Below are 26,190 nucleotides of genomic sequence, written 5' to 3'. Positions count from 1 at the left end.
TGAATTAGGATATAGTGAATGGTGACATTAGAACCTGATTTACTAGTATATATGTTATAATGCGTATACACTTGAGCTTTGGTGGTTGTTCTAATACGGGAGGTCCACGAAGAACATAAAAATTCATCAAAATATGACTTTGACACTACTAAAAAAATTCTTTTTACGACGGTTAAAAAAGGCCTTTTAACAATGATTTTGAACTGTCGTTAAATGTGGGAGTCGTTAAAAGAGAAACATTTTTAATGACAATTCATATAAAAACCATCATAAAATTTTAATACATTTAAAGACGATTATTTCATAATAACCGTCTTTAAATTTCAAACGAATAAACCTTTCAAAGACGATTATTTCCTAATAACCATCTTTGAATATTAAAAAGAAGAAACTTTCAAAGACGGTTATTATCAAATAACCGTCTTTGTGGTTATTATCAAATAACTGTCTTTGCGGTTATTATCAAATAACCGTCTTTGAATGTCAAAAGTATAAACTTTCAAAGACGGTTATTTCGTAACAACTATCTTTGAATGTGAAACGAAGAAACCTTTCAAAGACGGTTATTTCATAATAACCGTCTTTGAATATGAAAATCAAAAACCTTTCAAAGACGGTTATTTCATAATAATCGTCTTTGAATGTCAAACTATAAACTTTCAAAGATGTTATTTCGTAATAACCGTCTTAAAAAGGACATAGAAAGTGTATCAGACATTAATACCTGGCCAGGTACTAAAATTGATATCCAACTTAGTACATTAAAATCATTCTAAAATCTTCTTTTCGATATAGAGTTCAAATCTATCTTAAAATACAATTATGACGTGCACACCAAGAGTAAGTATAGAATAAATGAAAATCAATAGATTTTAAATAAGGAACAAGACATCTTTCATTAACTGTTTTGTTCGCCATTACAAATTATTTGACATCCATTTAATATGCAGATTTTCGATAATTAAACAGTCAAAGAAAGCCAAACTAACCCGGTCCAAATTCTATTTCCGTGTAATTGACCATTAAAATACGAGGTAACCTCTACATTAATCTCATGCAACCCTTGCACCTCATCTAGGTTTAAAGCTGCATACCTACATGAAAATTAGATACATCCAAATTAAGGAATTGTAAATATCAAGCAACTATTAGACTAATATATAAAATAGAGATAAAATGCTTAGATACAAGGCACACAATGAAGATCATGCTCATTTTGGTTGTCAATTAATTGAAACAATAACAAAGAGGCAAACAAAATAAAAGGGCATAAGTTTCGTAATTACTTTGGCAATATAACCTCCACCAGGTGGTGAAGTGCATGAGATATGTTGGTCACATATGAAGCTAATGATCCTGTAGGGAAAAATAAAAGGAATGTAGAAAATAGAATATAACGTGTAAAATAAATGGAAAGGATGTTCAATCTGAAGTCAATAGAATGATATTTGTCCATGGCATGAACTCAAGTAAATTAGAGTTGTTTTGCTCATGAGAGAATAAGGCTCATATTTTGCAACTGATCACTGAAGTGCTGCTAGCAGGCTGTAGCTTAGCATAAGAAACTTTTCCAAAATTTACAATTTGTTAAGGCAAGGTGAAGTTTGGAAATTTTTTTAAGACCCAATAAATATATACACAACATATGATTTCCTTGAAACTAAGAGTAGTGAGTTGAACAAACATATTTTTCCCATGTCTAACAGCTTTCACTCACAATTACCTCCTAGCCTTCCCAAAAGGAACAAGAAAAAAAGAGGAAGCATTTTATCAATTACAATTAAAAGATAATAAACATATTTTTTGGGTTTGAGCATATGAATTTCACCCAAGGAAGCATCAACAAGATTTACATATTGAATTGAGGCCTCAGGAATGATGAACCAAGCATTACCCATCTGGCATGAATCAACTCAAACGCTTGGTACCTGCATCACATCGTCAAATAATCTAACATAAGCATATAATGAAGAAACTAAGCATATCAGTGTGTATATAGATATCTAATTTTCTAAGTCTACATGCACCCTTGCTACTCTTTTGGACATTATTTACCATTAACTTGTCTGTGTTTGGATAAGCATTTTGCAAAATTGATTAAGAATGAAACTAATTTTAGTTAAAATTGATTTTAAATGTTTGTATAGTAAAAGCTAGCAGTATAATTTTTTTATTCAACAATTTCTCACTGTGAAACTAAGCATAAGAACATTTACCTAAAACCATGTTAGCTAATACTTCATCATGATTCTGGATGATATAACATTAATATAAAACACTATGTATTCATTGTAAAGAAAAGAAAACAAAAATGTGTAGAAACAAATGGGCATTATTGGGGTTGGAGAGTGACTCACCATACCACTTGGCGAGTTCCTCATTGGCGGGGGATACAACAGCAGGCTTTTTCTTTGGAGGTGGAGCTGCCTTCTTCTTGGAGAAAAGTGCAATGGTCTTGAAGGTGGCACTGCCGTTGGTGATGGAGCAGATAGACCTGGTTGCGCCTCTGAGATGCCTTTTCACAGCTAGCTAAGCTATATGCATGGAAAGGTGAGAATGAAAAAGAGGAAGATACTATATGCATGGGGTTTGGTGGATGTGCACGTGCCACGTGGGATTCATGATCCTGAGCTCTCATTGGTTTGCTTGCAACAATGTGATTGGATTTGCCCTCACATGTGGAAGATGATGGAGCTTACGTGTGCTGCTCCTGGGCGTGTATGTTTCTTATGTTTGGATAATGTGTTTTATCCGATATGATATATTATATGTTATTTTATATATCTCATGTCATGGATGGTCCATATACTGTTATCGGAATTGTTATAAGAAAATTGTATCAACACCTATTATTGAATTTATCCCAAAGATAAGTATCAACTATATAGCTTTAAACTGCACCTATTATCTTTTTTAATTCAATTTGGACTTCACTATTTCTTAATCAGAACTACGGCTGACAAAGAGTGAGGTAGTCAGATCTCATTTGCTAACATTTTAATAAGTTAAACTTGGCAAAAGAGTAAATATGCTTGCAGAGCTTTTCCAAGTTGCTAGTAAAGAAAACTACATAGTTTTGCAGCGGTGGTATTACCAAAAATGAAGTGGTCCAAGCTACTATTTGGCATGTATTCATAGACCAACATTCAAACTTTTTATGGATTAATATTTGCATGTTTAGTTAGATCGCATCAATTAATGAGAAGCAAAAAATGATAGCAATGAAGAAATTCAATGAAAACCATGAGATAGAATTCAAAAGGATATACTCATTTTGTTTCAAGGGATGCAGATTCAATTTTCACAAGGGCAAAATAAGATGTGTCTGAATTCTCAAGATGAACTCAGGTTAAGGAGTTAGGACTATTAAAAAATAGGGGAGGGTTTGTTTCAACAAAGTTATGAGATTCATCAAGGCAGGAATCTTGATCGATTAAGATTTTATTCCTATAAAGCTTTGAAACCCAATATAGGAGTCAACATATGCCTCAAAGTTGGCAATCCCCAATTTTCCAAAACAATTAAGTATTTTTAGCTACAAAAATCCAAAACATTACTAATTCATTATTTTTAGAGTTTAATTTCTATGTCTTTCTGCATAATTAATCAATAATTGATGTACTAAAATCTGATAATTTATAATTGGATAAGCATGTAAAATTTGGATGAATTATTTTCTAAAAAAATGATATATATCATCATGTGTGTGGTAGAGGGTCTTGGGTATAGGTGGTCGTAATTTAGAAAAGAAAAATTATAAATATTTTTTTTCTTTCATCTTGTTTTTATTTAAATTCTTATTTATTTTTTCCTTCTTTTAAATCAAATTAGAAAGTTACGAATACCAAACTTTAGATAAAATATAGAGATATAAACAAAAACAAAAATAAGAGATATAAATATGTTAGTTAATATAAGGTGATAGAGAAAAATAATGTATTAATTGAGTATTTAGAATGATTAAGTATCCAAATATCACTAATTTTATCTTTTGTTTTTACATTTTACAATATATATATATATATATATATATATATATATATATATATATATATATATATATATTATCAATTTGGGGAAGGAAAAGCACGATTTGCATACGGCTAGTGTCACGTACTCACTTTTTGACATAATTTCTATTATGTCATGCACGATTACCAAGTCTATATAATTACATCTATACTATTGATAACTGAAAATACTAATAAATAAATAAATAAAAAAAGAGAGAGGGGTTTAAAGAGAAACTCGTGCATAGTGACCTGATACACAAGGCTCCCAATTCTATCTCTGACAATTTAATACTTTGCATTTACATAATCATTAAAAATATGCAATAGTGACAAACAATGGACCTGGAAGCGAATGTTCTCTGTTTTATCTATCAAAAGCTCAACTTTCTCCCCACGGTCAACAACCTGCCAAATAGGATATAAATGTCACAGCAACTTATCAGTCAAAAACTTAAGAGAAGTTTAAATTCAAACCCCTCCATATATGCCTACCAAAAAAACACGAAAGGGAAATTTTAGCCTCAAAAAACACTTTCAACCCATCCATAGCTAAAAGGATAAAAGGATAATTGCTTTACCTTTTAGATAGTTTTCATCATAACTCCTTTGGCTTGTCAAACCTGAGCCTTCACTTTTGCAAGCTTGCTAATTTCCTCTGCGTGATCAACACATTACTCCATCTGCTCCTTCAACTTGAGCAACAAATATTTCCCAATAATTAATGTCATCATAGTAAATTAACAATACAAATTTGCAGTACATATACATGCCCACTCTCTGTTGAGGCTCTGAGCAGCCGCTATTGTTGCTTTTCCTCCAACATATTTCTTGGTAAAATCCTTGTTGATTCGTTGAAGGAAAGCAATTGGAATCTGCCGTCTAGAAAACTCAATGGTAACCACACAATAAGCTACAACAATCAACAGACACTTAATTAGTTTCAACTAACAATAATTATTACTTCAGTCAATGAAACAAAAACAAAGAAAGTATCAGCAGTAGAAAGTAGCAAGTTCAAAAAACACAGTCATGCTACTAGCAATAAAGCCAGAATTAGTCCTCTATAATTCCGTATAGTGCATCACCAGAAAAACCAAAATGATTTCTATTCAAAACCCTAGTAGCATTACTAAGTTTTCCACAATCATCCTCAGTTTTTGGACTCTCCACAATGGTTGCATCGCAACTGTAATTGTGACAACATTAGCCACAATTATCCATAATGTGAAGGATCATGATGAAACCACAACCATAATTATTACATGGGAAAATATAACTTTTCATGCGGTAAGGAGATTAACAAGAGCTTGAAGGGTCCTAGAACAGTCTTGAATGGGTTTCCCTCAAAGCAAGCCTACAAAATTGACCACCATAAGGACTTAGAGACAATAACAACAAGCTTACTCCAAATAAACACACATGACAAATCAAGGATTAAAACAAGCTGAAATAGCCATAGACTCCAAATCATGTGAACAATTTCATCATGTTACAGTTTACCTAGGAAGACGTTCGTTGATATCCATATCTAGCTCTCTAAAAAATATGACCTAGAAATTTTTCGAGTCATTCAAGGATTCATTAGCATGTTTGCATATTTGGGGACTAGCAGGATCTAGTTCATAAAAAATTAAACAATGAAATGAAGAAAAGACGGAAACGTGAATAACATCCTCAACACGGTCATTGTAGTGGTGATTCTATCCGGTGACTCCCCATGGACTCTCTCCCCTCGGCATCGACCTTGATGAGATACTCATATTTGCTTCCCAACTTTAAACAACTTTGATCCTAAAACAGGAATTGTTATAATCAATCACAAATTGCAATAATTACAGGATTGGGAGAGTAATCAGTGTGAAAGAGAAAGGGTGCGATTTGAGTGCTAAACGGAACAAAAAAATTTGAAACCCTAAACCAACAAATCACATACTAGTATCAGATCCACAAACTCAAATTCTTTGCATGTTATCTGCTACAAAAGCGTCATCAAGAGACACCAGAATAGGTCCACCATTATAGCTCCAACTCCTCTTTTCTAACATCCTGAAAAATCGAGATAGCCAAAATCACAATTTGTAAAAAAAAAATAACAAAAAACACACATTTAATTTTCAATTTAGCGAAGAAGAGAAAGAGGTTACCCCTCAACGGCAAAATGAATGTTGTCATTTTTAGAACATTCACCTTGACCTTTGTTCCCTCTTGCCCTCGCTGCCATCGTCTCCGTCAGGCTCGCCATCTTCGTTGCCATTACTCTTGATTTCGACCTCCCTATTACCCTCCACCTCACCCTTGCCCTCCTACTCCCCCACACCCTCCCCCCTCCCTCGTCCTATATAAACGACAAAATAAAAACCTCTAACGACGACATCGATTTCTATTAAAAACGTCTTTAAATAAACATTTCAAGTTTGAAAAGTTGAAAATATTTTTAAAAATGCCACCGCGTAGGATACAACGTTGGTTTTATTACAACCGCCTTTGAATAGGTGTCGTAGAAAAATGTTTTTGTAGTAGTGCGAAAAGTGGTTCCCAATGATTTTGTCCGTTTACTGGTGCGGGAATGCGAGTTAACAGCTATCATATAATTTCTTATCTTAAAGGTCATGCATTATGTGGATTCTGATATATCTTAGTCGCTAACTCGTAGTGCATATATAGGTTCATGTGTGAATATTTATTTGTCTTAAAAAATGTACTAGTCAGCAGTGATATATTCTTATGTGTTATTTCAGCCTCCAAAAGCTAATCCATAAAGTAATAAATTTGTGGTTTGATATTGAAATACATGTAATTTGGCCGACACTTAATAAAATTCGTTTTCTTGATAGATGGCCATAGCTTAGATACCCCACATAGGATTCTCATTGTATTGTTAATGATTCTTATTTTTTTTCCCTTCATTGGTGTTGATATTCTTTTATTTTTTGTCTAGCTAGCACCTTTTGGTGATATTGATCAATTCATGATTGAAACTGATCCAATAGCGAAGGATGGTCCAATTCAACATTAATTGGCACTATTTCATTTCATGAATGATTACTTTTGGAATAATGTTGGACCTCCAAAAATTCCAGTATGTGAGAATTGATTGAATTTGTTGTTTAGCCAGATGATGGCCATAGGAAGCATTACCATAGGAAACATTATGGTTTTGTGGATGATATGCAGTTGATATCATCCGAAAATAATGAATCAAGTACAAAAATTAAACACTAATTTATTTACATTTGAGTTGTTGACCTATTTTAAAATTTAAAAATAAATACCTATAATTTAAAAATTTGTAACTAGTTCTCTAAATTTACATAATACCTCTTTAAAAGGTAGACTAGTTATCAATTTAAAAAATACTGCAGTGATGTGTCAAAAGTACAATTAGGAGGATAGAATTCTCTACAAGTAGTTGCAGCTTCTCCTGGGTTTTCACAAGAGAGCCTTTGAAGCCTTCAATATTATTCAAAATATGCAATATAGACATTTCCTCTTGCTTGATCCCTTTGCCATGCCCCCCACCTGAATCAATTTGAAGAGTTGCAAGAACTTGATGAATCCCCACTTTAAACTTTTTGATTTCGTCTAACAAGAACTCTAGCTCCATCTGTTGCATAAGGTTTTCACTCTCCCAACTCATAGATAACTTCATCAGAAAATTTTTATGCCTCCATGTGCTTTTGACATTCAATTAATAAATTGACAAAAGTCATGAAACTAACATTATATATATGCCTGAACAAATTATCCTCCGTGGCATTTCTATGCTTTTGATTGGGGTTTCCTCAGACCCCATTTGTCCATAGATCCTAATTTATTACCTACCCTTTCTAATCTGCAGGACGGGACCTCAAATTTTAAATAGGAAACAGTGAAACTCTTTAAATCAAGCTACATGGGTGGCTTCATCCAACACTTCTAGATTCTCACCAATTCTCCACTCCATCTTTTTCTTACTTTTCGAGACGATGTTGTATCTCAAATATTTCAACAAAACTTAATGCAAACAAGCTTCTCATGTTCTTTACAATTAAATTTCACAATATAAATAATTCAGAGATTACCGTAATCCTTAGAGTAAACAAAAACTACCATTATTGAAAATATAAAACATTCAAGCTAAAACCAGAGGGTGATTACTTCTGCAATCTTCTCTTTTAAGTTGTCATCATCATTACATTCTGAATCTACTCAAGTCTTTCAAGGGGACTGGATCATTTAGTTGAATGGCATTGAAATGATCAAAACGACAAAGAACTTTCTAATACATAAGTTCTTTGCTGCAAATGAATTAAGGATAGAATGTCAAAGATCTTGGTTCTTCTTTTATCCTTTGAGACCTACACAAGATCAAAGAAACAAGAACAAGCACAGCAAAAAACAAAGCCAAGAAATACAACAAGATTTTACGTGGTTCAGCAATGTGCCTACATCCACAGGAAAGAGCAGTTCATCATCATCACATTCATCATGGAGATTACAAGTTCAATACAAGCAGAAACTAGCTTTGATCTCTCTTGGTTTCTTTATGACAAAACCTCTCTCAATCTCCTAGCTCTCTATCACCTTTTGAACTCTCTTTCTCTCTATGAAAAACCCATATTCTCTCATTTACATGATCAAGAATTTATATACACAAGCTGCTAGCTCTTGGAGGAAAAGATTTTCCTTTGGCGCTGTAGAAGCAAGCTTCATGATGATGAATCAAGTTGATTCAAGTAGTTTTGATGATGACAAAAAGCCCAAGAGAATGATTTCAAGATTGAGTCAACAAGTTCAAGATCAAGATTAATTTCAAGATTCAAGAAATGACATCAAGAAGAATCAAGATTCTAGAGAAGATGATTTCACAAGGGAAGTATTGAAAAGAATTTTTCAAAAATCAAACATAGCACAGTTTTGTTTTACAAGAAAAGTGTTTCTCAAAATTTTCTAAGTTACTAGAGTTTTTACTCTCTGGTAATCGATTACCAATTTCCTGTAATCGATTACCAGTGGCCAAGTTTGATTTCAAAAGCTTTTAACTGAATTTGCAACGCTCCAATTGATTTTTAAATGGTGTAATTGATGACAATATATTGGTAATCGATTACCAGTGTATCTGAACATTGAAATTCAAATTAAATTGTGAAGAGTCATATCTTTTCATAAAATGCTTTGTGTAATCGATTGCATGGTTTTGGTAATCGATTACCAGTAACAAGTTTTGAATAAAAAGTCAAGAGATATAACTCTTCCAATGGTTTTCAGGTTTTTCTCAAGGTTATAACTCTTCCAATGGTTTTCTTGACCAGACATGAAGAGTCTATAAAAGCAAGACCTTGACTTGCATTTTAATAACTTTTTACACAACTTTTAAGAACAATTTCTTAGAACTTCTTGAACAACTTTTGAGAAACCTTTAAACCTTTACAATTCTTTAAGATTTCTTTCCTACTCATCTTTCTTCTTCTTCCTTTGCCAAAAAGCTTTCTAAGTTTTCTGTTTTTCAAACCTTTGTTCTTCTGCAATTGAAAATTCTGCAGAAAACAAAAGTGTGCTATATCTTTTCATTCTCTTCTCCCTCTACCAAAAAGAATTCGACAAGGACTAACCACCTAAATTCTTTTTGTGTCTCTTTTCTCCCTTTTGCAAAAGAACGAAGGACTAACCGCCTGAATTCTTTTGTGTCTCCCTTCTCCCTTTTCAAAGAATTCAAAAAGACATAGTCTGAGAATTCTTTTGATTCTTCCCTTTCCCTTAAAAAAAAAATTTCAAAGGACTAACTGCTTGAGATATCTTTTGTTTCCCCTTCACAAAGATTCAAAGGACTAACTGCCTGAGAACTTTGTCTTAACACATTGGAGGGTACATCCTTTGTGGTACAAGTAGAGGGTACATCTACTTGGGTTGTTGTAACTAAGAACAAGAGAGGGTACATCTCTTGTGGATCAGTTTAAGTGGAGGGTACATCCACTTGGTTGTTCAAAGAGAACAAGGGATGGTACATCCCTTGTGGATCTTTGCTTGTAAAGGTTTTTACAAGGTTGAAAAGAAATCTCAAGGACCGTAGGTTGCTTGGGGACTGGATGTAGGCACAGGTTGTTACCGAACCAGTATAAAATGCTTATGTTTGTCTTCTTCTTCCCTACACTTTTTAATTTCCATCGTGCACTTTAATTATCACTTTTACTTTTGGTTAAGTTTCTATTTCTGTTCTTTACTTTCTTAACATTATAGTAAAAGCCTAATTGAATCTAGTAACATTAAGAAGGATAGATTTTTAATTAGTAAAGGTTCATTAATAATTAATTCAACCCCCCTTCTTAATTATTCTGAGGCCACTTGATCCAACAGGCCCCAAGTCACTAATTCAATTAAGACAACTAAATTCATTTATGACATCAACTAATACAATCCTTCACATTTGTGGCTTTGGTGATTTTTGAGTCACACACCACAAATCTCCACCTTGACTCCAAAAGCAACAAGTGTCTATCTTGTGATTCCGGGCTGCACTTCTACTAATCTTCTTTAGGCATCTTCAAAATTGATCAAGTCCAAGCAGCGCTTGAACTTGACACTAGATATGGACTTTGTGAACATGTCAGCAGGGTTTTCTTCTGTTGAAACCTTCTCCACCTTCACCCTCTCAGAATAAATCATATCTTTGATGAAGTGTAGTTTCACATCTATATGCTTCGTCCTCTCATGATAAATTTGGTTATTTGCTAAATGAATAGCACTCTGACTATCACAGTGAATTGTGACACAGGATTGTGCTATTCTAAGCTCATTTACCATTCCCTTTAGCCAGATTGCTTCCTTAACTCCTTCAGCTAGGGCCATGTATTATGCTTCAATGGTTGAAAGAGAAACAACTGATTGTTGACTTGCTTTCCAACTAATTGCAGTTCCATACAAAGTAAACACATATCCAGTTAAGGACTTCCTTGTGTCTACATTACCTACAAAATCTGCATCAACATAGCCTATAATTGCTTCCTTGTGTGCTATCTTCTTGTACCTTAATCCAGCTTGCAAAGATCCATTGAGATACCTCAGTGTCCACTTTAAAGCCTCCCAGTGTGCACTGCCAGGATCTTCCATGAACCTGCTTATCATACTTACTACATGAGCCAAGTCAGGTCTGCTGCAAACCATTCCATACATTATACTTCCAACACCACTTGCATAGGGTGTTTGATTCATTTTAGGCCTTTCTTCAGCTGTCTCTAGTGCTTGAATAACAAACAATTTGGTATGATGGCCAAGTGGTGTACTGACAGATTTGCATTGATGCATCATAAACCTTTCCACCACTTTCTTGAGGTAGTTGCTTTGAGACAAGAATAGTTCACCATTTTCTCTATCCCTATGGATATCAATACCAAGTATCCTTCTTGCCGATCCTAAATCTTTCATCTCAAATTCTGTGTTCAAACTTTCCTTAAGTTGTCTAATCTCTTCCTTGTTAGCACTTGCTACGAGGATGTCATCCACATACAAGAGAAGGTAGAGAACACACACTTTCTTCCTTTTTAGGATATATACATAATTGTCATACCTATTTCTTATGAAACCATACCTGATCAAGAACTCATCGAACTTCAGATACCACATTCGAGGGCTTTGCTTTAGTCCATACAAAGATTTTTTCAACAAACACACCTTGTTCTCCCCTTCTTCAAAACCTTCAGGTTGGTTCATGTAAATGGTTTCCTTAAGATTCCCATGAAGAAATGCAGTTTTAACATCAAGTTGTTCAAGTTCCAAGTCATACTGATTGACAAGACCTAGTATAATTCTTATTGAACAATGCTTCACAACTAGTGAAAAAATTTCATTGTAATCAATTCCTTCAAGCTGTGTAAAGCCTTTTGCTACAAGTCTTGCCTTGTATCTAGGCCTTTCTACTCCTGGAATACCTTCTTTCTTCTTGAAAATCCACTTACATCCAACAACCTTCTGCTTCTTGGGTTGATCCACAAGTATCCAGGTCTTGTTCTTTCTTAAGGATTCCATTTCTTCATTCATTGCCTGAAGCCACAACTGTCTGTTTTCACTTTCAATTGCTTCCCTCAAGGTCTTTGGTTCTGAATTTTGAATCTCCTCAGCAACATTCAATGCATAGCAGATAATGTCAGCATGACCATACCTCCTTGTAGGCTTTATAACCCTTTTAGCTCTATCTCTAACCAATTGATAATTGGACAAGTCATGTTGAGTAGCCAAATCTTCATTATCACCAGTTACTGCTTGATCAGTGTGATCAACAGTATCTTCACTGCCATGATCTGATATCTCTGAAGGCTCCACCTCAAATTGAGTACTCTCATTACTTGAGTTATTGTCCTTTTGATCCTTACTTAGCATTGCCATTCTGTTCTCATCAAAGGTAACATCCCTGCTGATAATGCACTTTGACTCACCAGGTTCCAATTTCCACAACTTGTACCCTTTAACTCCTTCAGGATAGCCAATGAACACACACTTTACAGCCCTTACATCGAGCTTTCCTTGTTTAACACGAGCAAAGGCCAGTGATCCAAACACCTTCAATCCTAAGTAATCAGGGGGTTCACCATTCCAAGCTTCCATTGGTGTCTTGAAGTTTAAAGTTGATGATGGACATCTGTTGATCACATAGGCTGTTGTGTTTGCAGCTTCTCCCCAAAAGTTCTTTGGCAGTCCTGCATTCAACAGCATGCACCTCACTCTTTCCAAAATGGTCCTATTCATTCTTTTTGCTAGTCCATTCTGCTGTGGTGTGTGAGGGACTATTTTGTGTCTTTTGATACCTACTTTCCTACAAAACTCATTGAATTGCTATGAAACAAACTCCAAGCCATTGCCAGTCCTTAAAACTTTTAGTTTTGTACCAAGTTAATTTCCAATAAAGTATGCCACTCTCTAAATTTTTGAAAAACTTTTGACTTATTTTTCAAAACATACAGCCATACTCTTCTTGAGAAATCATCTATGATGGTGAGGAAGTATGAGCTTCCCCCATGAGTTTTCACTCTAGATGGTCCCCATAAATCATAATGCACATACTAAAAAATGCCTAGATGAAACATGAATACCAATGCCAAAGCTTAATCTATGTGATTTACCAAGTACACAATGATCACAAAATTCAAGTTTATCCAGTTTATCATCACCTAACAGATTTTGTTTCTCAAGTTCATGTAATCCCCTTTCACTAACATGACCTAATCTCTGATGCCAAAGCTTAGTTTTGTCAATCAATGTATTACTAGCTACTGATGCATGTCCAATAATAGTGGAACCTTCAAGAATAAACAAGCCATTACTTTTATTCTTGTTACCTTTAGCTATGACTAAAGATCCATTTGAAACCTTAAAAACACCATTCAAAGTTCTAGTTGAATATCCTAGATCATCAAACATGTTTATGGAAATAAGATTTTTTTTGAGTTCAGGAATGTACCTTACATCTTTCAGTAAGTAATCTTTGTTATCAAACATCTTCAGTCTCACAGCTCCAATGCCTTGCACCTTGCATGAATAGTTGTCTCCTAGTAATACAGTTCTTGCTGTCTTTCATTCTAGAGTTTCAAAATAGTCCTTCCTCGGGCTACTGTGATATGAGCATCCATAATCCATAATCCATTCTGTTTGTGTTTTGGTATTTGATGCTACTAAAACACCTGCACTCTCATAACCATCAAAGGCTTCAACTATGTCAACAGAGTCCATTTGAACTTTGTTTTCTGGTCATTCTTTGAATCCATTAACTTTGATTTGGATTTCTTCCCATTTGGTCCCTTATTTTCACTCCTTCCCCTTGAAACATTCAGGCTTTCACCATTATCCTCAGATTTGGAGTCTTGTTGTTTTTGCATCTCCTTGGTCCTTATTGAGGTCAGGACTTCTTCTAGGGTAATGTCTTGATCTTTGCCATAAAGGATTGCATCCTTGAAATGCTCAAAGGATTTTGGTAAGGAATTCAGAAGCAAAAGACCTTTATCCTCCTCTTCAAGTTTTATTTCAATATTTTCCAAATCATCTAGGATCTTATTAAAATCAGCCAATTGCTCAGTGACTATTCTTGATTCTGTCATCTTGAAGGTGTGCAATTGTTGCTTCAAGCATAGCCGATTTGCAAGGGACTTTGTCATGTACAAGGACTCCAGTTTCAACCACATTGAGGCTGCTGTCTTTTCCCTTGCAACTTCTCTTAAGGCTTTATCTCCAAGACATAGAATGATTGCACTTCTGGCTTTATCAATCATTTATGATTTCTCCTTTGAGCTTAGAGACTCTGACATCTTTTCTTCTCCTTCAAGAGCTTCTGCACAACCATGTTGAATCAAGATTGCTTCCATCTTGATTCTCCATAACCCAAAATCATTTTCTCCTGAGAACTTCTCAATATCGTACTTTGTTGTTCCCTTCTTTCTTGATCTTGATGTTCCAATAGATGACGCCACTTCTTGGTTCTTCTTTTATCCTTTGAGACCTACACAAGATCAAAGAAACAAGAACAAGCACAACAAAGAACAAAGCCAAGAACTACAGCAAGATTTTACGTGGTTCAGCAATGTGCCTACATCCATGGGAAAATGCATCTCATCATCATCACATTCATCATGGAGATTACAAGTTCAATACAAGCAGAAGCTAGCTTTGATCTCTCTCAATTTCTTTATGACAAAACCTCTCTCAATCTCCTAGCTCTCTATCACCTTTTGAACTCTCTTTCTCTCTATGAAAAACCCCTCTTCTCTCATTTACATGATCAAGAATTTATATACACAAGTTGATAGCTATAGGAGGAAAATATTTTCCTTTGGCGCCAGTTAAGACAATTGAATTCAGTTATAACATCAACTAATACAGTCCTTCACATTTGTGGCTTTGGTGATTTTTGAGTCACACACCACAAAAGACCAATTGATTAAACCAGTAAGATGAAGGGCCAAAATAATTTTATATCTCTAACATGCTCCATCATAAAAGAATGCTTTTGGCCTAAAGCCTGAACAATGAACTATGTAACACTCCCAAAAATTTAACTTGCTAGTGTCTATCACTTTGAAGAATTAATTCTCCAACTTGTTTAGATCAGCACAACAATGTTTTAAGTTCCTGTTTTCTTATTAAAATAAATTGATTTCACAACTACTTAAGATTAAAAAGTAATACTTAGCCTTTACTTGTAATTGACATGGGGTAGGATTTTAATAAAGAAAGTAGGCTTGTGTGAGGATTTTTCTTATAGGGTAAATGGATGGGTATCTTTGCAGAAGAAGGGGATCATGTTTTTAAGACCCAAAACATTTCCCGTTATCCTCACATTCTTTCACGCATCCAACCATAGGGGAGAGTGGGGCAGAGCTTCACCCACATACTCACTTGAAGCTAGGGCTTTGAGATGAGAGATTGAAGGCGGAACACCATTATTTTCCCTCTCAAGCGTGCTCACAACAGAAGAAAGGGGGAAAAGAAAATAGCAACCACACATAAAGGCTAGGCCAAAATTTAGTGAAGGGGGAGACAAAGGTTGGAGGAGGAAAGCATGCCTTGCTCACCTTGAAGGAGGTTGAAAAAGAAGAAACTTAGTCTGTGAGTGTAACTGCTTTCTCGACCAGAAACTCCATGGAATTTGTACTGACCCTATGGTTCTTGTCATGGCTGTCTTGAGGACAAATGATTTTTGAGATTGTCTCATTTCTTTCATTTAATATGTTCTTTGACTTGTGTTGTTATTGAATGAAATAACTAAGTGAATACTAGAGTAGTAATAGAAATGCAACTCCTCAGACTTTACATTCATGAGGTATAACCACAGACATTTTTTTAATTTTTTTCGTACTCTTATTTTCTTATTCTTTAGATTTTTTTTAAAATAAATAAATAAATAATACTAAGAGAGAAATAAGGTAAGTCAAAATAGTGGTCTTCTCCTCTCCAAATTGGGGGACAGTCACTACTAAAAAAGTTGAAGATGTTATATAGGTTTTTTCAATGCCACCTAGTTAACAAGAACAAATAAAGATTCAAAACAACAAATAAGGTTGACAAGAAAAAAAAAGAAAAAGAAAACAGGATGGAAATTATGGAAACATGGGAAGAGGATATGATGTAAGTTGACAAGATTTTAAGGATGGTGGGAATAAAGCCATAAAATTTAGGGAACCATCCAAGGTGAGATTTTGTTTAGAATTTGTAAAACAGATGGTACTCAAGAAGGGCTTAGATTACTCAACATTTTGAGGCCATGTAGAGTGTAAAACATCAATTCCCTTCAGAAACCAAACATATCCGGATATGCTCGTAAAGATGCTGATGAGTTCATTTTTTGTAGCTACAATGGACACAAGTGGGTATCTTCCTAGGAAAAATGGTTTCATGAGTAAAGAACACTCCAAAGTGAATTTGAAGTTATTCCTTTCTTGAAAGCATAGATCAGTGACTGTGGTTTCAATCTTGAAACCAAAATTTACCTCTTATTTTAATTTTGTGTATTTTTTTAACTTTTAGATAATAAATAATTAGGAAAATCTTTATTCTTCTTAGAATTTATTCTTCTTTTATATTTCATGATTTGTTTCCTTTATTTAATTAGGATCTTTGTAAATATAAGCATATTTGATTAGAATCAGACTTATGATAATCCAATTTATAGGCATTATCATGTAAATAAGGATAAAACCTCCTATAATTATTAGTATTTATTGCAATCAGCCTATATAAAATGGACTTTGTTGAGTAGTTCAGACACATGTTTCCAGCATCTCTTGCATCTATTTTTCTATCTTTCAACATAAACTGACAAAAACAAAATCTCTACCTCAAGTTTACATCATTTGCAAAATAAAGACAAGTATTATGTTGAAGCAAGCAAAAACATCATCTGCCATTCCAACATATGTGCAATGCCTTATGATGTCTGTCATGCCTACATGATAGATGTTAGTAGGAAACATTTTCCAAATCAAACTACATCATAGAACCGAGTCATAATTTTTTGTAGTCTACAATCATACCAGGGTCACAGTTGCTATTGATCTTGTCAAGAAGCTCTTGAACACTAGAGAGTTCTAAAGAATCTTTTGGGTTCCTTCTTTGTCTAACTGAAGACCTGGCAAGGGACAAAGCAAATTACCAATTCATATATTTTTTTATTAGCAAAAGTACTAATATATTACCAATTCATATCTGAATCATTAAAAGGTGTCCAACACTTGCATATTTCTAACAACCAAATATACTTGAAAAGGGATAATTGATTTCTAAATTGCTTAAGGAAACCCTTAGAACTATTGAGTATATATAGAACATGGTTTATAGCCTTTAAGTTCAGGAAGCAAACAGGAAAATATATCAAAAAGTATTCAAGTTAAATTGCAATTATTGATAGCAAACATACAAATCCTAAATAGGGTATATTTCCCTAAATAAAATATATTTCAATCCTTCCCCTCGAGTTGGAGCATACAAATCATGCACATTAAGTGCATTAGAAATAACAAGGGTTTGAGAAACCACTCCAACCAGAAGAAACTTTGCAAAGATATTTGCAAGCCGATCACTTAAGTTGAAAGGCACAATTGTGATTTCCTTGGGAATAATTTTTCTCTAAGATAGTGACAATCAGTTTCTTATATGCTTGATTTAGAAGTGACAAAACAAATGTTTCTTTAATTGGGATATTCCCTCATTGTCATTATCTACCATAACTATATCATCTACATAAACTGCAAAATAAATACATCAACCAAATGAAGAATTGTTAACTTAACTTGATATCATACCAAATCCTAAAAAAAACAACTGAATTTACCTAACCAACTCCTAAATGTCTAGCTAACATAATGGCCAATGACTCAAGTTGTCATTGTAATTAATAACCAAAGCAAGCAATTTAAGTTGTATCACTGTAATCAACATATGTTTGATTACACATCTTTGCAACTAATTGAGCTTTAAGACATCAAATTGCCGCTCTAGACCAGCCTTTTGAACACATACCCTCATAAAACAATATTTTTAGCATAGAAAATCCATAGCAAGTAAAGACATCCACAACAATTGTTGGTAATCTTACGCCTTTAATTTTTAACTCCCTCTACTAAGAAGTCCCTTATGTAGGTTGCCTAGTTACATTTACATAAATATACTATTTTTTTTTGGGCATTTTCCTTGAATGTTGGTACCAAATAACAGCCTAGGACATACAGTATAAACTTCACTATGAACTCTTTTGTGGGTGTGAAAATTCCATGTTCTATGGTACAATATGAGGCATTACCCATATTTTTTTATCGACAAATGTTAGTTGCTAATTGTTAGTTTTTTGTTACCAAGAGAGATTAAACCCATGATCTATTCCCCTTCTCTTCTTCCTTAACCACCCAATTCATCTTATACTCTTTGCATTATCTGCATCTTACTTGGCTAATGACATATATGCATTATCCGAATGAATAAAATCATGATTAATGTTTGTTGAATTGCATACAAATGATGTATTTCAGCAAATGGTAGCCAGTGTTTGCTTAATGCTTATACAAATACATGAATATAAAATTAATAGGGCTATACCCCATCTTACCCATCATAAACTGGTGGTTTACATTGTTTTCAATTACGTCTTTTCATAAACAAACAACGAGTTGGCAATCACTTGGCATGTTTATTTGTTCCCCATTTGGTGAAAAATTTTGTTTAGGGGAAACACTGCCTTGGGATTTGGCTCATTTCATTCTCTAGTTCTCAACTTGATTCCTTAATCATCGAGTTTGTAGTGACATGGCATGTTTATATTGCATTCTTTCACTTAAATACTTGTTTTTTTGTTTTCTTTTTCTCACTATTTTGGGTTGGCCATACACAATTAAAGGCAAACAGAAGTGTTTCAATTTGTCTACCTTAATTAGTCTTCAATCTCTAACAATTGGTTTTGGTTGTAGGTACAAGTTTTTGACTTAAACTTAGGAAGTTAAGTCTTCTTTTACAACCAGTGTACTTGAGTCGATAGTTTTGTATAATATAGGATTGCCATCATCACACTCCTTGTTGTTGTTAGTGAGCATCTTTCGAGGTATGTATTTGTTTGTCCCACTCATGTGCTTATTGCATGTTTGTTGATATATGACTATTGTTTTATATAAGCAATTATGTGCATTACAAGTGAACCTTAGTTTTTTGTATGAGATTCAATACAACGATTAATACGGACAGTTAGCATTAGTCGATGTATTGAATCTTCTTGAATTGTCTGTTTGGACAGTTTGGGAAAACTTATTTTTTATAATAGATTCATATGTATATGTTAATTGTCTTTTCTTAAAGTTGATTATATTTAGATATAATGCATTTCACTTTGTTCTTCGAGTGCATATTTGAATGTGGTGGATGATGACATGCCACCACTTTCATCTCGTGTACTTGGAGACCAATGCAAAATGTTAACGAAATTTTGTCAAATTTAAGAAAAGACAATTAACCTTTACATATGAATTTACTATAAAAAATGTCTTCCTGAATGGGATAGAGCCACACCTTGAATGAAAAAAGTGAGGTTTTCATGCATGTCAGATAACTTAATGAAGTGTCACAACAAAGGGAAAATATGGATCGAAGTCGAATGAAAACATCACGCATTAGTGACGAGTATGAGAATGAGGTTGAACAATTCCAGCAATTTACTAAATGCAATGCACCATGTTTGTGTGGGAAATTTTTTTGTTCGTGTGTTAAATGTGGAAATGGGAGACACCAATCAGTAAATGACATAAGATCACATCTTATATGTGACGAGATCATTCCGAATCTTGAATTCATCTTTTCTTGAATCTTGATTCTTCTTGATGTCTTTTCTTGAATCTTGAAATTAATGTTGATCTTGAACTTTTTGACTCAATCTTGAAATCATTCTTTTGGGCTTTTTGTCATGATCAAAACTACTTGATTCATCATCATGAAGCTTGCTTCTACAACAATGTCAACCGAAGAGAAGTTTTTGTCAATGTTTGTGCAGTCTAAAAGTCCCACAAGGATACTCTTCAAATATCAAGAGCCTTGTATCCCTCAATAATCTCAAATTGGTTAGCTTGAAGTCTCATGATTGTCACATGTTAATGCAACAACTATTGGTTGTAGCGATTTGCGATATCTTGCCTGACAAAGCTAGGGTTGCCATAACTCGTTTGTGCTTTTTTTTTAATGCTATTTGTAGCAAAGTCGTTGACCCTCGACAATTGGATGATTTGAAGAATGAAGCTGCCATTGTCCTTTGTCAATTGTAGATGTATTTTACTCCATCATTTTTTGACATAATGGTTCACTTAATTGTTCATCTCATGAGGGAGATCAGGTTGTGTGGTCCCATTTTTTTTACAGTGGATGTATCTAGTTGAGCGATACATGAAGGTCTTAAAGGGTTATACCAAGAATCAATACCGACCAGAAGCTTCCATTGTTGAAAGGTACATTGCTAAAGAATCTATTGAGTTTTGTTCCCAATACCTTGAAGCAGTTCAATCTGTTGGGCTTCCTGAAACTCGTCATGACCAGACATGGGGAGGTAAGGGTACACGAGGATACAATATTGTATCAATAACTCAATAGAAGGTCTCACAAGCTCATTTGTATATCTTGAATAACACACACGAGGTTCTTCCCTATATACATACTCACAAACAATATCTGACAGCTATTCACCCAAAAATGAACATGATGAAAGTGTTGCAAGACCATAATAGAACTTTCATTAACTGGTTTAAAGAAGCAATCTCAATGATGACAATGATTTCAAAACATTATGACTATTAGCTGCTGACCCAAATCTTAATGTCCCCACTTGGAAGGGATATGATATCAACAATTATTCATTCTATACAAAGTCACAAGATGATAAAAGTAGTGTGTGGAATAGTGGGGTGAGTCTTGAGATTGATTCTGAACATTTTTGTAGTATATCAGATAACAACCCGATTCGAGCGTTAATGTCTTACTTTGGAGTGATTGAAAAAATCTAGGAGGTTGATAATAGTCAATTCAAAGTGCTTGTTTTTAAGTGTATTAATGGGAATATCGGTGTACATGAAGATCAATTGGGATTTACTTTAGTAGACCTTAATAAGGTGACTTAGAAGGACAAACCTTTCATTATGGCAGAACAAGCCAGACAGGTGTTTTGTGTCCAAGATCTGTGTGATTCAAGATTGTCAGTGGTTCTACAAGGAAGAACAAGTGGTATCAGTCACCAAAATGATGATTCAAAAATGACATTTGTGAGAAACCTACTTTTTCCAAACAAATGCCTTTTATAATTGAAGAACATAAAGTGGATGATGTACATGTAAATCGTAATGATTATGATGAAGGTTTATGGGAGAACATTCCTATGTAACTGCATTGTATCAAAGTAATGTATATCATATTACGTTATTTGTAACCAAATTTTTTAATGTGGATACTTACAATTTGTTACATATAAGCTATTTATAATTGTTGTACATTAATGAATTTGTTTTATTTGCATAGGATCATGGGAACACCACTAAGGTCCCCTCCGCATTCAGATGGTCATTCAGAGGCTACGTCTAGGAGGAATAGACAATCCACATGGCTAAGAAGGTTGAATTTAAGAAACTTTGATCAGCCCAGACCAACGTTTAATGTGCATCCTGCAACTAGGAGAGGATCAGGCCCACATAAAGAGAAGTTCCATAGCTATCTAGCAGTCGTAACTCAAGAAAAGATTCCTATTGTACATAGCAATTGGAAAGATGTATCAGAATCTCTAAAGGACCTAATATGGGATGACATTTTGGTATGTCTACTTAACATGGAGGTGTATTTAATTTTCTGCTATAAAGACTTGAAAATGATGACACACACTAACTGTTACACAACAATCTCTTATGCAAGCCAAATTTGATATTCCAAAAGCACCGAGTGCTAAGAAGAAGGCCATATCAGCGGTCGCCACTAGATGAAGGCAATTTAAGTCTTCACTGATCACTAAATTTGTATATGTTGACACTGAGGGTGAAGATAAACAGGATCCTTTTGTATAATATGGTCTAGATCCACAAACTTGGGAGGAATTTGCTGCAAGCCGCAAAACCCCTAACTAGCAGGTTAGATGTTGATAAACCTTATATTTGAATTGAAATATATATTTTCATTTGGATTAATTAAATGGAAATTCTATGTAATTTATGATAGAGAATAAGGAAAAAGTCACAAGAAATTTAAAAAAACAATGACTGCCCACACTTACTATCTCGTGGGGGTTATTATTTGCTTGAAAAGAAGCTATTGGAGGAAAAAAGAAAGAAAAGACAAGAGGAGGCAATGCTGACTGAGAATGCACCATTGATTGACAACCTTCCATCTCCCATTGAAAGACATGTAAAGTGGAAGTTGGCTTGCACAAAGTGATATGGGCAGATGACATCTTAGATGGCTCAAGAAATATCTAATAAAATTGTGAGTCCATGCTTAAGATTTAATTTCACTAATTTTTTTCTTTTGTATAATAACAACAACCTCATTTGATGTTCTTTACGTCGTGCTTGTTATAAGACTCATTACAAGAACAAATGACACAAGGTAGCTTTGTTCCCCATGGTCATGACGACATACTCAATACTGCCATTGGGCGACCGGAGCATACAGGTCGTGTTCGTGCAGCGGGGTCTGATGTGACAATCAGTCAATACTATGGAAGGGCATCACGTGGCTCTAACAATTCCTCTGCATCCATCACCCAACAATAGTTGGCTAAGATAATTGGAAACCTTAAGGAAGAGTGGATGACTGAGATAATTGGAAGCCTTAAGGAAGGGTGGAGGAATGAGTTGGAAGAAGAAAATAAATGAAACAAGAGTTGAAGGAGGCCATCAAAATTGAGTTATGTCAAAGGGGATCACAATACTCACCCCCGATTGAGGCGGATATACAACTATTAGATGCACGTGTGAGCACAAAGGGGAGCAATGCTAAAATTACTGTCAAACCATCAGGGAAAGAACATGTTGTTCATGTGATGCCGACTATGGGGTTGTATATGCAAGGTGATCATTCTACAAACCTAGTGGCCTTGGGAAAAATATATGAGGGGGGTCTACCATACATAATGTGGCTTATGCAGATGATGTGCTAAAGGTGAGTGTTGAAAAAGTTTATGACGGTGATGCTCAAGTCCATTTGCCAACGTCAAAAATTCAATATGTCAGGCATGCCTTTGACACATTCGTTGCATGGCCGACACATCTTGTGAAACTTGTATCGCATGAGGTAATTTTTATTTTGTTTAACATGTATTAAGAAAATCGCAGATTGATATAAATTAGTTACTAACATTAGTTTAATTCTTCTTTTCATTAACCATATAGGATTCATAGATTAGTCCAAAGAACCTGGTTGAACCTGTTTAAAGGTTGAATAATGTTGCTACAGATGATCCCTTGGGTGACTTGATTAAGAACCTCTATTTACCAAAAGCATGCTGAGTTGTTGTGGGATGGGACTAAATTTGGGGTTCCGAATGTAGATGCATCCTTCTTTTGAACCTAGTTGAACCTGTTCAAAGGTCGAATAATGTTGTTGCAGATGATCCCTTGGGTGACTTGATTAAGAACCTCTATTTACCAAAAGCTTGTTGAGTTGTTGTGGGATGGGACTAAATTTAGGGTTTCAAATGTAGATTCATCCTTCTTCTTAACATATTTTGATTTAAATGAAACAATATCAGATGACAAATGTTTGAACATAGTTATACTACAATTGTGGATGATGTAAGTAAATTCTATATCATTGACTAAAAATTAATATTCCTTATGATATACATCATTATAAATTTTCATTTCAAATGTTCAAAATAGGTTTATGGATAGGTGGAGTTCAAGCTTGGGTCATGGTTCAATGTATGGGTTCCTTGAGCCTCAGTCCATACACAATGCAAAGGATAGACATGCTAAATGTCAACATTACATTGAATCATGGGTGAAGGAATCCCAACGAGAGGTCTACCTAGGAGCCTACTTTAATCAGTATGTAAAATTTATGCAAATGCTTGTAAAAAAAATATTTGCATTATACGTACCTAATTATTGTCGACTTCAGGGGCCCATTGGTAGCTGGTTGTTCTGTGTCCATGGAATGATGTTGTTGTGTGGTTTTGTTCATTGCGTAAGAAGCCTGATATTCATATCAAAGTTGCAATTAACAAGTTAAGTATTATATTATAACTCATTTAATCTATTCTAAACTTTGATAGATAAATAGTTTTATCCTCGTATACACATTGATCTTTTTTCTAACCAGTGCAATGAAGACATTAAAGACTACTTTGGATGGTAAAACTGATCAAGTTGTACCTCAGTGGATTGAAGTAAAGGTTATTCCTTTAATGAATGCTTATTTCCGACTGGTGATGTTTTGTAACTTTGTAATTGTCATATTCAAATATTTTTCATATTGAATGTAGAGCCATGTTCAAAGCGGAGGCTATGAGTGTGGCTATTATGTCATGCATTGGATGTGGAACATAGTAAGCAAAGGTTTGAAGAATGATTGGAGTATGGTATATTTACTTTAACAAGTTTAAATTATTAGCCCAATTCACATCAACAAATATGAGGTTCGACAACTACACTCATATATGTTGATTTGAAGCTTTTATTTTTTCTATTTTGTTTTTTGCCAATTTTGAAGTAATTAATACTATTCATTATTTCATAACATGGTGTTTCTGCATCAAAATTACAAATCTCAATGGGAGGTTGGAGCCATGTCTGAGCTCTTCTAAGTTCGGCAAGTGCGTCATTGTAGTGGCGTGCCTATTGGTGTCAATCTTGCTTGCATGTGAGATGCCATGAACAAACTTGGTGGTGATTCTAATAAAATTAATCCCTTGGTAAGCCCTATTCTTGTGAACATTAATGAATTTGTATGAACATTAAGTGTTTTTTATATATTTATTTATACATTGGGTATGTGTGATGATTTTAAAATTGGTTTCCTTTAGGTACCCGTTTATCTTGTCATTGATCACTTTGTTCAAGTTGATGGGGCAAGATCACAAAATGCTGTCGAGGCAAATATGGAACTTGAATTCCAAAGAAATAAGGAAAGATTTGGTTTCCTCAAATGTGGTTCCAATGCATTCAATAATATGCTTGCCATTCCTCATGGATCAGGGATAGTTCATCAGGTAATTGCATCATTCCATGACAAGTGATACTGAAATGAGTATGTGCGGATACATAATATTTTATCTGATTCTATAATATTTAGAATATTTTTATTTTTACATGCAATGAAAAAAATATTTCATTCTCATGATTTAAGTTTGCCTTCTGAATCAAGTTTTGTGGTTCAAACTGTATAATATTGCATTGTTACAGGGTTTTGTTGTACCAAAAGAATCTCAGAATAACGTTGCAGGGTTCACATTCCAAGGGTCACCACAGTGATGTTGTTATAGCTGCCATCACCAAGGGAATTGCTAGGGGCACCCAATAATTTTCATAAATGCCAAAAATACCCTTATAAATAGCAGGAAGAGTTTTTCAATTCTGCAGAACCATTTTTTTCCCACAAAATCTCCATCACTTAGTGTAAGTTTCTTCCGTTAAGGTCGATTTTGAAGCATATTTGGTCTCCGGTGGTGTACGTGCGTTGTTCAGGAGTACACGGTAAATTTTGGTCGGTTTTTGTCGCCGGAGAAGAAGAGGTACGCAAAAAAGTTTTGAAGAACCTATGGATTGCCAATCCGTATGGACATACGAATTGTTTTTTTTATTTATTAAATTTGAATTTAAATATTGTTAATTTAATTATTATGATTTTTTAAATTTTTTTTACTAGTTGTAGTAATTTCAGAAAATTTGATTTCGTGATATTATTTGTTATAGTGATATAAAAAAATGTATTAAGTAATTAGAATGGTGAAAAAAATTCTAATGATTAATAATTAACTAACATTATATTGCTTAAAAATTAATATACTAATGATTAATAATTAAACAAATTTTTATGACAATGATTATGTATTTACATGTTTAACTGAATTATGTATTTTATTGAATGATGTATTTATTAAATTTATATGACATTTTAATGAAAATGTGTAGTAAATTTTTTTTTGTAAACAACTATATTTGTGTCAATAACAAATGATTTGATTGTATAAGTTTTTGTCATTTAATTGAAT

General features: G+C 34.1%; 1 long non-coding RNA gene across 1 annotated transcript; it reads right to left on the bottom strand.

The window, feature by feature from the left end:
* Nucleotides 1-868: 868 nt before the first annotated feature.
* On the bottom strand, nt 869-2,709 carry LOC114371393. Its single transcript, XR_003658043.1, has 4 exons — nt 2,358-2,709; nt 1,854-1,928; nt 1,287-1,356; nt 869-1,094 (listed from the first exon to the last, which is right to left on the bottom strand). It is a non-coding gene; the product is annotated as an uncharacterized LOC114371393 (long non-coding RNA).
* Nucleotides 2,710-26,190: the final 23,481 nt, after the last annotated feature.

Source organism: Glycine soja, chromosome 2 (genome assembly GCF_004193775.1).
Source record: "Glycine soja cultivar W05 chromosome 2, ASM419377v2, whole genome shotgun sequence".
Taxonomy (NCBI): domain Eukaryota; kingdom Viridiplantae; phylum Streptophyta; class Magnoliopsida; order Fabales; family Fabaceae; genus Glycine; species Glycine soja.
The sequence above is the reverse complement of the archived record's forward strand: the minus strand, read 5'-3'. Positions and strand labels throughout refer to the sequence as shown.